This window comes from Triplophysa dalaica, chromosome 7 (assembly GCF_015846415.1).
Source record: "Triplophysa dalaica isolate WHDGS20190420 chromosome 7, ASM1584641v1, whole genome shotgun sequence".
Lineage (NCBI taxonomy): Eukaryota > Metazoa > Chordata > Actinopteri > Cypriniformes > Nemacheilidae > Triplophysa > Triplophysa dalaica.
This window is the reverse complement of record NC_079548.1, coordinates 18,542,159-18,555,117: the sequence shown is the minus strand read 5'-3', so window position 1 is coordinate 18,555,117 and position 12,959 is coordinate 18,542,159. Positions and strand designations below refer to the sequence as shown.

Genomic DNA, 12,959 nt, shown 5'->3' with positions numbered 1-12,959 from the left:
TCCCTCAGTGAGAATTACTCTGCGGGACAAGAGGAAGAGACATGTTTGCTTTTCACATCCCCCTAATTTGACCAGACATGCATTAAAAGTCAGCGGGGACTAGACAAAGTGAAGTGGTTTTGCAAAACAACAGCGTCTGTCCCCCCACAGCGCACATTCCACTGGTTGCAGTGCTGGAATCGAATGCTGCGCATTGAAAGATGTGCGTTCACCTGAGCTCTCCGCTCTTACCGGTGCAATTAGCACCAGACCGGCGAGCAGCCGCTTCCCACGGGAACCCATTTCAATTACGCACGGCGCCATCTGAATTGGATGTCACTCCGTTTCAGTCATCAGCTTCCATGAAAGGTGAGAACTGACATGCTAACCAACACAATGAACGGCTGCCAAGGGACCACTGGCGTCCCGACTGGTGGTCCCCGCTGAGCTCTCCGTCCCTTGCACAGACTCTTGTGCTATGTGAGTGACACCGCTGCTCAATAGAGAGATGGTAAACCTGGCAGTCAAAGGCTTCTCCGCTGGGGATGCAGGGGTCTCTATGGTAACGGCGGAGAGAGACGAGCCGCCAGCGCAGGTACACAGGATTCGACAAAAGCTGCACAAAGCATGCTCTTGTTTATGGTTCTGTCACCTTTCGTCAGTTAAGCCGGTGATGGTGACCAGGGGATTTTGAGGAAAGAGCTAACATCTTTTGGTTCTGTTGGACACTCCTGAACTCACAAGAAGTAAAAGTTAAAGCTGCTACCATCAGATAAGCAACATAACATTTATGCTTCCATCTTTTGCTCTTCTCAGACATGCAGTGAAGGACCATCATATTAGACTTTATCGATTTCAATACCTCCAGTTGTTACAAAATTGTTTTATTGATTTGATAATGTTCCTGCTCATACATTTTTCACCGTCATTCATATACAGGGACTGAGCGACTGATTTGTCCTATAGATTTTCACTCTCATTCATATAGATGAGTTAACCTGATGATTTTTATAAAGTAAAATGAGGCAGGGATGCTGTAATAATGCTCTCAATGGTCTGCCACACAAACTGCACCAGCGCCCATTCCTCAACTTATTTATTTGTGCCAAATTCGTCCTGCCAAGATATGCTAGTCATGAAAGAAGACCTTTCTGAATACACTGAGACATTCCTTGTATTTATATGTTGTGTGTTAGATGTGTGCCGCACTACTCAAAAGTCACTAAGTAGATCATCTCATATGATTCTTTCATTATTCATTTATATGGAATAAATGTTTATAAAAGTAACAAGTGCATTGAAGCCTTGGATTAAAGTCATTTTATAACAGCTAAGGGGGTCTGATGATTTTAGTTTAATCCCCTCAACTATCAGTCTGCTGTGAGCTCCATCTCTAAATTAAATGCATCTCTACAGCCAGTCAATTTTTCCCGTCCTCTATTTTTCCTCATTTAATATTTCATTTCTCTCAGAAATCTTCTAAAAGTTGATTGTGACTTCCGGTTCACGACTTTAAAGCTCTTATCCAGTATCCTCCCATACATAATGTTTATGATGGACAGTCACGTGACAAGAATCGTGCTACCTTTGGTAGACAGCTCTCCCTTACCTATTCAGTATTTTCTATTTTTCTGGGCGCTCTGAGCTAAGCAGTCCAGTAGGTTTTCATTATAATTTGTGATGGCAAAACCCTGTGATTGTCGTAGATACAATCTCAGCGCTCTTCTCTCACAATGAAGTCTTTCTGGATAAGCACTATGAGAAAGCCCATAACCGTGTCTCCAATATTTTCTAAATTGCAGAAATGTCAAGTGTCCTTCTCATTATGAAGCTCTGAATGGCGGGCTAAAGGTTGCCTGTAAGAGTGCCATTTTCCACATTGGCTATGAAATGATATACACACACATATTCAAATATTTTAACCTGCCAAGCCACGGTGTAATACAATCAATGCAGTTCTTCGGCTTTATCAGACGCACAATTATTTCTCCAAGTGTGCCAGCACCATCGGTTGTGTGGGTGTGGAATAGCCCCAGCTTTTCCCCGGAGTGAGAGCGAGCTGTGAAAGTGTGAGGCAACATCCCGTCAGTTTTTTAACCTGACTGACAGCACACAGACAGGCGCTCGTGAGTTCAGGGGTGATGCTGCAGGTATGTGACACAGGTTTGATCGTGTTGTTTCCGAAACAAAAGGTCTTCCACAGGGAAGTCAGTCAGATGGGGGAGGTGGTACAGGGGCGGAAACGGGGCACATATCATTACGATCTAGGAGATGATAAGGGCCAATAATCCTCCAGGCTCTGATAAAGGTGTAGGGCCATCAGGGGAGATATGCCAGCTTATTTCCCACTAGGCCATTTCCAAAGAGCCAATCTGGAGTGTTGATCAACGTTAACGTCAGGCATAATTCCGCACAGACATTTCGCAATTGCGATCGATCGAACGTGAAGAATAGGGCCGAGTTTTTCGAGGCGACATTTGAGATGTTTACATGAGTTTACGCTCACCATGTGATGGAACAAATTGGATAGACGTTAGATGACACAGTCTGTCCCTGTGAGGTTGTTGTGTAACTGAACACTGACATTGAAGGAAACGTTTGCTTTGTTCCAAAAACTAGTGAGTTTTACCACGTAAAATCAACAACCGAACCCTCGTGGCAACATGAAATTGACGGGATTTGAAATTAGCATCTGCACAGAAGACTCAAATCACTGACTCATTTCAAGAGACAGGTGTTAAAAGAATAGAAAATCCGACTTTTTTTTTATTTTAATACATTTTTCAACTTTTCATTTTTAAATGAAATGTTTTCTACTCGTTTTTGTTCAATGTGCATCAAATCACACTCGGGTCAACAATCTTCATGCTGTGTAGGAAAATTCATATAACTTACTGATAAATAACAAACGTATTTAATAACATCAGTGCAAGTTTTGTTTGGTCTGATGATCTAGTATATGAAAGCTGCTATGAATTTTCATTAAAACATAGAAAGTTGAAAATCTCTTTCTGAAACCTCAGTGCAATACTGAAATCAAGTCAACAGCAACTTTGAGAAATCACTTCTCAAATTAGAGAGTGAAATTTCATTCTCACTAGAGTGCGCTAGTTGATTATTTGGTAAAATAAGGGGAAAAACATGACGGGCCGTCGTGATTTTAAAGAGAAATGAGAAAGTCAACATCTTTAATGGTTGGAGTCAAAGGACCCTTAAACTCAACAACATGGCATGATTTCAGCACATTTAAGTACAAAGAGGTTTTTTTAAGTAATGCGATTCCACATGTTTTTCTATAACTCCAGAAAGGCCTTTACAACCTACAACTGACAGAAAGAGTGCTGTCTTTCACCTGTGGCAGGAATCTCTTCTCACGCGTCTGCTCGAGCCCCCATTAAGCACAGCACAGATTTAAACTGTCAATCACTAAAGGAAAGTCGGCGCTTTCACATTCAATTACTTTCGGACAGGCTGTGGGAGTCCAATTGAAGGACTGTTTTATTCTCTCCAGGGAATGTAAAGAAAAGTAATGCCTCAATAAAATTTAAAGGTTCTTTAGAATTTAAGCAACCATGAATAGGAAAGACAAAGGTGAAATTATTTGCAACTTGCAAGCAAATTTATTTCTCTCAGACAAACAAAGACGCAATTGTTTATTCAATAATGCTTTTGATGAATAATCCCCGGCCCTTTCACCAAACTACTTAAGAAGTGGTAAAATATTACAATATCAGTGTTTCTTTTGCCAACTGTCAAGTTTTTGCACTCTGAGCTGTGTTTAAATACATATACCTCACTTGATATATAATTTGCTTCTTGGATCGTCAACCTTGTCTTGTGTCTATATGTGCCGTTGTCTTGGCAACTAACTCCCTCGTGGACCATTGCGCCATCAAGGCATCTCCCAGGGGTAAAATAAAATACGTGTTAGCATTCAAATAAGTATTTTACCTCTACATTTTTCAACATTCCATATTTTTCACTTCGTTTTGAAAAAATGCAAGGTTTTAAAGAAAACTAAGATATGTTTAGTGCTCTTATACGCATTTCATTACTTTAATAACAATAAGCAAATGCACCTGAAAACAAACAGACCAACAAAACGATGTGTGCTATATTATACCATAATTGACAACTTTCGTCAAATTGTTGTTCTTTGCGTATAGGCGACTTTGTGTTAAATGCAACCTGATGTTTTTGTTTTAATGCGTTGTCAGGCTATTCTAGAAAAAATCGATTCGCTTTTAACTGCGCCCTACGAGCGCTACTTCAGCATCCATAACATCTGTTGCGACAAGACTACAGGTGGCAAACTACTAAAAAACATAAACTATGCACAACCAGTCAGAAACATAAACTTTCAACCATTTTTAAATGTCACTGAAATTGGCATTACAATCCACAAACACAAATAAAAGAATGTAGGCTAGTTAAGAGTAACATAACAATCTTTCAATAGCAAATGTGTAATGCAAGATAAACAACATGTGGTTTTAACTTGCGCACTTAGAAAACAGAATATAGCAAATAACACATCGCATCAATTTGACCGATAATTAACAATGTTAAACAGTGCGTGCGTTATAAATGAAAACACACCCCGAACACATCAAGAGAAATATGAGGCAGCTCACCTGTGGATCTCTCATTCACTGATGCGCGATGCTCGTGCGACTGTTTGTGTGCGCCTCAGACTTTTCTTTGCCCATGGAAATCTACGCGACTGCTCGCTGGTATACCCCTTTAAGATGGGAGATGTCAACTATGCAATGAACGTTAATTTGTCCTCATCTGATGACAGGAAAACGTTTTAATTTCTGAGAGATGCTCTCCTCTCCCGTCGCGCGCACCGGTATAATCCATATATGGTCAAGGGAAGTGTAAGACCACTTTGCATGCCTGGAGCTGTTGCTGAGGGGCTGTCAGCTCTGTTAAGAAAAAAAGAGCTCTGCCACGTGTTAAAAGAAGAGCATATTTGTACATTTGATTATGTGCAGACCCCAAAAGTATACCTGTCTGAGGACATTGTGATGAAACATAACATACTGTATATGCTGGTTTAATTAATATTTGGCTTTTACCATAGGCAAACAGACTTGGTTACATAGTACACAGTATATATTGTGCAGAACGTCTGAATATTTGTAAATTTACGTCACATTTGCATGTATTCAAACAGCAGATGCTGTGACAATTTGAGGTTGCATTCAACATTTGGTCTTAAAAAGCAGTGTGAACAATATGCATGTTTACTTTGGTATTAAAGCTAAAACCGAACAGTATAAAAAAGGTTCGTTGTTTTTTATCATTTGTTCTTTAGCTTAATATGTAGCACAACAGACCCTGTGTGAGCTGCATCCGTATTGCCTGCCAATATCAAAAGCTGGACCGCATACAGTTTTATTAATCATGATATCCTGATGCTCAATAATTGAGCTTCCCTTGCTAGGGGTTTGCCAGCGTCTCACAAAATAGGGCAAATGTATTTGCAGAACCTCCGTGAAACCTCTAGACTATTGTTTCACTGCTGTTCCACTGGAGCCCGTTGAAAAAAAAAAACCCAGCCGAGGCTTGGCATTTATGTAGGTCTCCTCTATTTTGTTCCAATTAGGCAAAACAGTAGGAGGAGGTGCTATCCTGCAGATGGTAGAAGAGAGATTTATTAGCATGAGTTAAACAGAACCATGGACCGAGCTCTCAAAAGTGTGGTGACTCATGCCGTCAGAGCAAACGTGAGAATGCCTTGTTTATAGACACATACGTGTGAGTTTATGATGAAACGTGATGCTCTCAGTCAGCGGGGCCAGAAAAAGGACAGAACATTGGGGAGTCTTTGCAATTTACTATTCTAATATAGAAGAGAGAAATGACAAAGACCATCAGAAAGATCATTTTTCTGGATTCTTTTAATACGGACAAAGATAGAGAGATTCTTTCAAATGTATCCTCCAAGCGTGGTTATTACAGGCTGTTTTAGTTATTGATTATTGATTGAGTTATTGATTAGACTCGCCTAACGTGTGAAATTACACAGACGAATGTCAACAAAGCTATAGGACTTGCCAAAGTCCTTCTCAAGACACAGCTCTGGCAAGTCAATTAAAAATTGTAAGCACATTCATTGGCAAATGTGGGCAGTTAATTGCATTTCATGTCCCACACCGGAGCTTTTGGACTGAAGTTGAGCATCAGGTTGTTTAATTACAGAGCCAATCCTTGGAGCTTGCATGAAGTTCTTTTAAATTTATTGAACTTGATAATATAGAAAGGCAAGAATCAAGTCATCTACAGATGAAGCCTCAGAATTCCTGACTACGAGGCAACGCGAGGTGTCACTGGCCGCCGGATCACTCCTCGCTCCCTGCCACCAACGGCACCCATCACCCATCCACACCACCCACGTCTCCATCGCATTTCCTCGCTACTATAAATAGGCTCGGACACATTAATTACGTAGCTGCTGGGGTGAGGTGCCTCTCAGTACGCTGAAATTATTCTTTACCACAGCCAATAAAACAAAGCACCAGCCAGGCATCTTCTCTCGGCAGAGGATTTCCAAATGGCTGGAAGATGCTGGGAACAGCTTTACCTGGGCAGAAAAAGACGTGTGGTTGTTTACTTTCATTGATTTCACAGCGATGCTTTGAAGCTTAAAGAGTGGAAATGGACGAGGATTGGCATCAAGAATCTATGTTTAGGGGACATATATAAAAATCAGATATATCGAGTAATATTTCTGGTATAACATTTATTTTCTACATGCACAAAAGTAACGTCTGATAAATAGTTTGAAGACAAATACAAGATGTTAAAAGTGGTTGAATAAATGACACCACAAGTTTGCATTTATCATTGACCCATGTTCAAGGGCTTCACATGAAGACACAACTTGGGACTAAAGATCGTGCAAGGTTCATTCTCTCTGAATGCACACTTAAGGGATACTTCACCCTGGAATAATGCTTATAAGCAAACAGATCTTAACACACATTGACTACCATAGTAGAGAAAAAAACAATGGTAGTCCAAAGTGCCCCAGAACTGTTTGCTGACCTACATTCTTCAAAATGTCTTATTTTGTGTTCAACAAAACAATGATAAAGTATTTTTTCCTACTATGGGTCAATGGGTATTGAGATCTGTTTATTACTCTGTGTTCACCTTAGACCGTAACAATCAGAAAATACATTTATACAAATTTGGAACAACTCGAAGGTGAGTAAATGATGACAGAATTTTCATTTTTGGGTGAAGTATCTCTAAATGGCCGGATTGGATAGGGATGTTTTTGTGTTGTGTTCCTGCAAATACTAAGTGCATATAATATGATGAATTAAGGCCTGCACTTTATAAATAGTCGCTGTTGATGGGTCCTTTGAAGCTCTAGAGGTTTCCACTTCCACCAGCCCACTTGTAGAGCTGTGTACTGTTTTGTATTCAAATGCAACCCAGTTTGAAAGGATCAAATAAGCATTTCTTTCAAGCTTTCCACACAGAACGCACTTCAAGCTTTTATTGGAAGAACTGCAATATGCAGACATCATCTCTGTATAATTGCAATCATTCATAAGGTACCAAGGGTTTCTTTAATGTTGTTAAAGCAATCATGACCAGGCTGTACGAATCATTACATTATCAAAACAAATATGGTGTCAGGTGTAAAAATATGTTTTTTAAAAGATGTACACTCTTAAAAATAAAGGTGCCTAAAAGGTTCTTCACAGCGATGGCATTGAAAAACCATCTATTTTTGTTTCCATGAAGAAGCATTCAGTCAATGGTTCTTTAAAGAACGATCTCTCTTCTACCTTTTATAATCTGAAGAACCTTTTATCTCCACAAAGAACCTTTTGTGAAACAGAAAGGTTCCTTCGGATGTTAAAGGTTCTTTATGGAACCATGTAGATGAAACAAGGGTTCTTCTATGGCATCATGCAGCACCTTTATTTTTATGAGTGTAGGATGCTTAAATATAGACATTTGCAAAGTTTTTGAGGTTTGTTTGGTGAATCAAACCTTCCTCATTTTTTAGTTACTAAATAAAAATGTTGACATGTTGACATTGCCTACATGACGTCAATTACTGTGGTTGCGCAAGCCATTTATTTATTAAAAACAGCAGTCAAACGTTCACGTTCTTAATTAATAAGTCTGGATATTTACCTGCATGAAGCTTGAATCACATTTTATCAGTAATTGAAGCAAATATTGAGTTATTTCCAAAGGCTTCACAATCATCAAACATATGAAAGTCGATGAATAACAGAGTGCTCCCTTGTAAACAGCCAAATGACATCATTTTGAAATGACAAATACAGAAATGCAAAACACGCCGGCAATTATTCATTTCGTAACCACAAATTGCAGAATTTTCAAACCCAGCCACATAATATCGGCTATAAATGGTAAGGTGTGCTAGACCCCAGTTGGTTCACAGTTGTTTTTTGATCAGAGGAAAAGGTTCACATTGTCTGTTTCCATGGGCACATCATTAGTGCACCACCCCAGCTGCTTCAGACTATTTGAAGCGTCTGTTGCACAGCATCTTTAAAACAACTACAGCTTTACTTTTAAGACCTGTTGCAGAAAGGACCAAGCAGGGTGTTTTGGTATAAATGTGCTTTGGGAAGTTTGTGCACCAACAACCTCGGGTGAAATTAATCAAAATGTTGGTAATACGTTGAAATAACGTTCTATCGGGTAACAGTATTAGTTTACTTAAAATGACAGTGAACAATACCTCTAGTCCAAAGCATCTATTTATCTTAATTTTAACATTTAGGAATACATATGTAGTTTTTTATTTATTTCTGTTAATGCACAACAAACTAACACGAGTGTTAGTTTAACAAAGGCAAAATTGCAAATGTTAATGAATGAGACATGATGTCAGCTCATGGTTAGGTTTTGTCAAAAGAAAAGACTGCATTCTCTCACCCTTGGTCTGCTGATTGTGATATTTGAACACCTGTGTGATTTTCCATTACATTCAACAAATCCTGAATGGATATTAAATGAAGCAATGCTGGTTACGGAGGAAATATGACATTTATAACTAAACTGACGTCAGGCGGGAAAATGTCCAGGTCTCAAATTGGAAACCACGCAGAGACGAATAACAACTTCCCTTCTCTGAAAACATGTAAAAAAGAAAGAAGCAGGGTTAATCATTTGGATTCTAGAAGCATAATTTGCGTTCTGTGTTAATCTTATTTATCCAGCTACTCAAAGATGGCAATTTTTAAGACCTACTACATAATGGACAAATGACTTCAAAAGGGTCTGGGGATGTTCATGTATGGTATTTATGCAGCTTGCCACAGTTTGTTCCAAAAACCTGTGCAATTTAAAATACACAGAGAATCAGACACATATTTTAGTTTTTCTACGAGATATGAGGTTTGCTTGTCCAAGCAAACTCTCCATCATGATGCAAGGATGTTGTGTATGGTTGCCAAGTCCTTACGGTTCAATTCAATTTATTTATTTAGCGCTTTTCACGATGTGCATTGTTCCAAAGCAGCTATACAGGCGCTAATAAGAAAAACATAGAAAGGTAATAGTGAACATCAGATGTTCATAGTAATGAACATCTGGTTGTTAACAAACAGAACCACTGCATAAAAGATCAACAGAAACTGAAAAATGAAATTTACCCAGAGAAACACAACAACCTGAAATACAACCCAGCTTACAACATTTTGTTATAAGAACGCTCATTATAGGATGTTCATGTTATAAAACATTCAAAATGTCAGTTTTGTATATGTCTAAAGACCAACTGACAAAGTCACCATCAAGGTGATCAGTGTTCCCTTGAGCTGTGTTCTGAACTCTCCCCTTTTTTCAGTGCGTTGCATTTTTGTGGTTTTAAAGTACAATTGTTATGTTAATGCATATGTTAATCTAATCAAAAGTTGTTGACTGGTGTTCATTGAGATAACTACCAAGTTGAAATGTCATTCAGTGATCTCAGCTGGTTTGATTGTTGTGCCGTTGATCCTGGAAGAACATTATAAGATCTGGGAGTTTGATACAGTATGCTGTCTTGAAAGATTTGTGAAAAAAGAAAAAAATAAATATTTAACTACATCAGAATGTAGACACACAGACATGAAGAATCAGTGTATGAATCTCAACAATGATGACAATCAGTAAACCAAAACATCATTCTGCAATGCATGCTGGGTGACAGCATAGTACAAAACGTACATTCATAATTCCCAGCATGCATTGCAGTTGATCTGATTATCTGAATTGGTTTGTTGATCTGATTATCTGAATAAGCTTGTTGATTCTCACCATTGCGGAGATTTATACACAGATTCCTTATGACTGTGTGTGATATATATATATATATATATATATATATATGATAAATAGCTATCACGGAGCTCAGCGGTAAGAGCGTTGCAATTAAATCAAAGAGGCACGTGTAGGTCAGACAAATATAACATAACATTAATAATGAAATAACCACAAATGTCTTTTCTGAGCTCACATCATTATCAGTTTTATTCAACCCCCAAGTGACATTCAATCTTAGTACTTAGTACAACATCCTTTTACAGTTATAACAGCTTTTAAACGTGAAGCATAGCTTGACACAAGTGTCTTGCAGCGATCTACGGGTATCTTCGGCCATTCATCATGGGCAAAAGCCTCCACTTCAGTCACATTCTTAGGCTTGCGCACTGCAACTGCTTTCTTTAAGTCTCACCAGAGGTTCTCAATCGGATTTAAGTCTGGTGACTGCGATGGCCACTTCAAAATGTTCCAGCCTTTAATCTGCAACCATGCTCTAGTGGACTTGGAGGTATGCTTGGGATCATTGTCCTGTTGAAAGGTCCAATGTCTTCCAAGCCTCAGGTTTGTGACGGACTGCATCACATTGTCATCCAATATCTCCTGGTACTGAAGAGAATTCATGGTACCTTGCACACGCTGAAGCTTCCCAGTACCTGCAGAAGCAAAACAGCCCCAAAGCATGATTGACCCCCCGCCATGCTTCACAGTAGGCAAGGTGTTCTTTTCTTCATAGGCCTTGTTCTTCCTCCTCCAAACATAGCGTTGATCCATGGGCCCAAACAGTTCTAATTTTGTTTCATCAGTCCACAGAACACTATCCCAAAACTTCTGTGGTTTGTCCACATGACTTTTGGCATACTGCAGTCGACTCTTCTTATTCTTTGGGGACAGCAAGGGGGTGCGCCTGGGAGTTCTGGCATGGAGGCCTTCATTACGCAGGGTGCGCCGTATTGTCTGAGCAGAAACTTCAGTACCCACATCTGACAAATCTTTTCTCAGTTCCTCAGCAGTCACACGGGGACTTTTCTCCACTCTACGCTTCAGGTAGCGCACAGCAGTCGAAGTCAGCATCTTCTTTCTGGCACGACCAGGTAGCGTTTCAACAGTGCCCTTTGCCTTGAATTTGCGAATGATGCTTCCTATGGTGTCTCTTGGTATGTTTAACATCTTTGCAATCTTCTTATTGCCATTACCCTTCCTGTGAAGAGTAATCACCTGTTCTCTTGTCTTCCTGGACCATTCTCTTGACCTCATCATGTTTGTAACTACACCAGTCTTTAAGGGGTTGAATAATTATGTCAATGAAGAATTCACAAAAGAAACATTTACTACTGTATTACAAAACTAATTGATGTCATTTTAGTTGCATATGGTTCTTTAAGAAGTCCTTGTAGGATTTCATTCTGAATACAATTACAAATGTACACTAAATTCCCTAAAACCATTTACAGCATTGGGGGTTGAATAATTTTGAACACAACTGTACATACATCTTTCTATACATCAAAATACAATCAAACTCCCTGACCTTATAATGTTCTTTCAGGATCAGCATAGCACTCAACCCAAACAAGAGCAGTGAATCAAATTACAACATTATAGTGGTTTCAATGGTTCCCTACAGAGACCATAAGGTAAGGTTCTCAAATGCATTGCCATAAAAAGTGCACTGTAAAGCAGACAATTACAGCAAATCAAATCAGTGAAAGTCAAGGGTATAGAACACAACTCAAGGAAACACTGATCACTATGATGGTAACTTTTGTTGCTGGGAGCGTTATAAAACATTAAAAATGTTTTTAAAACGTATTCAAAAACATGAAATAAAAGGAACGATTTGATAGCTGGGTATAAGTGGATTATTTGGCCCAGATGTAAAATAGAGAACTGTGGGAAATGTATATGTGTGACAAGTCATACATTTATCTGAGATATGGCTATGCCATGGGCTCTATGTGGCATCTATGTGGGTCTATAAGTTCGGCAACCAGACCTAGTCCACTCATGGAGAGTAATTCATTCTTGTATGTGGGCCAAGTGAAGGTGGGTTGTGTGGCCCATCACTGGGCCAAACCAATTTTGCTATGTGTTTTACTGTGCAGTGACTAAGGTGTTTAGAGTTGTTGGTTAAACAGTTCCATGTGGACTGCTTAAAAAAACGAATAGCTTAAAAGTAAACAAGTCAAATACTCGTGTAAAGATTTTAGTAGCATCTAGCAGTGAGGTTGCAAATTGCAACCAATGGCTCACTCAACCACTCCCCCTCCCTTTCAAAGTACTATGGTGACTCTCAAAGGACCAAAATATTGTCATGTTTTCGCAAAATGGGATAACTATTTATGAAACACGCTCTGTAGCGCAGTATGTCTGTTTAGGGCTACTGTTCTGTAACAATATGGTTAATTCCATGTAAGGGGACCCATGGTGTATGTGGATAGAAATAGTTTACATATGTAACAGTGATTCATTATTAAGTAATAAAAAGCTTTACCAATTAAAGATCTCGCATTGAAATCATGTTTAAAATCTAGTGCATACAAATTGGAAAAAAAAAAACTTATTCTTTCAAATAAAGTTCTAAACCAATAATTATTATTGTAGAAACCCTCGATCTGCTCCTGCAATTAGTAGAGTAAAATCTGACATTGGGTCTTTTCTCCTCACACTGACAT

The 12,959-nt window shown here is 39.0% G+C and overlaps 1 protein-coding gene across 1 annotated transcript in view; it reads right to left on the bottom strand.

The window, feature by feature from the left end:
* baiap3 (BAI1 associated protein 3) overlaps window positions 1–4,759 on the bottom strand; it is a 40,088-nt gene extending 35,329 nt beyond the window's left edge. The window contains exon 1 of the mRNA XM_056751710.1: window positions 4,614–4,759. The gene's annotated coding sequence lies outside the window, so the exon portion shown is untranslated. The remainder of the gene's footprint in view (window positions 1–4,613) is intronic.
* Between the last annotated feature and the right edge of the window lie 8,200 nt (window positions 4,760–12,959).